Here is a 798-nt window from a genome sequence, read left to right on the forward strand (position 1 = left end):
TAGGAAGGTGTTATACAATTTTGTGTCATAATATTTACTTTGGAAAATATTTGCTTTTTATGTTTTAAATAGGAAATATTTGCTTGATTGATGTGGAGAAATGAGAATTTTGATTTCATTTTTCTCAACAGTGATATATTATGTATACAGAATTTATAATACTTTAAGATTTGAAAAATTATTTGTTATTAATTTCTGATGAATATATGAAAAGTACCAAGGGAGAAAAAAAAGTTTTTCTAAGAATTACCACAAAAACTTCTTTTCTTAAAAGTGATACTAGGATCCTCATTGTTGGTCAATGTCCAGAACTGGTCGATGTGGCTAAATTGAGATACAGGTCATGCTTCCATCACAGCAGATAAATTACAGTGGTGACAATGAGACCTGTAATATTTGTCTAAAAAAAAGTGATACTAGATTCAGATGTTATTTTAAATTGGACTCCTTAAAGTTAGGTAATTAATCTTCTCATGGGTAATTACAGAAACAAACAGGCCAGTAAGTGAGTCTCTCTCTGAATGGCAGATGAATTAGACGGCATTGTACAAAGCATTACTCACATAAGATACTTTTTTCTTTTTGATGAAACATTTCAATTATAATTAAGAAATGAGTGCAAAACCAAAATCTCTAAGAGCCAATTCTGAAGACAGCATTCTGATTTCGAGAATTAAACGGGACAACATTTTATTTAAAAGTTATTAATAGTTTGATTACTCTTCTTATTTGAGCCAATATTGTAAAAATAATAAAATGAAATATAATATGATACAATATGTATTTTAGGACAATGCA

The 798-nt window shown here is 28.3% G+C and overlaps 1 non-coding gene across 1 annotated transcript; it reads left to right on the forward strand.

Annotated features, from left to right (window-relative positions):
- Positions 1-284: 284 nt before the first annotated feature.
- On the forward strand, positions 285-398 carry LOC115063029. Its single transcript, XR_003842912.1, has one exon. It is a non-coding gene; the product is annotated as a small nucleolar RNA SNORA1 (small nucleolar RNA).
- The last annotated feature ends 400 nt before the right edge of the window (positions 399-798 follow it).

Source organism: Mus pahari, chromosome 22, assembly GCF_900095145.1.
Source record: "Mus pahari chromosome 22, PAHARI_EIJ_v1.1, whole genome shotgun sequence".
In the NCBI taxonomy this organism is placed as follows: domain Eukaryota; kingdom Metazoa; phylum Chordata; class Mammalia; order Rodentia; family Muridae; genus Mus; species Mus pahari.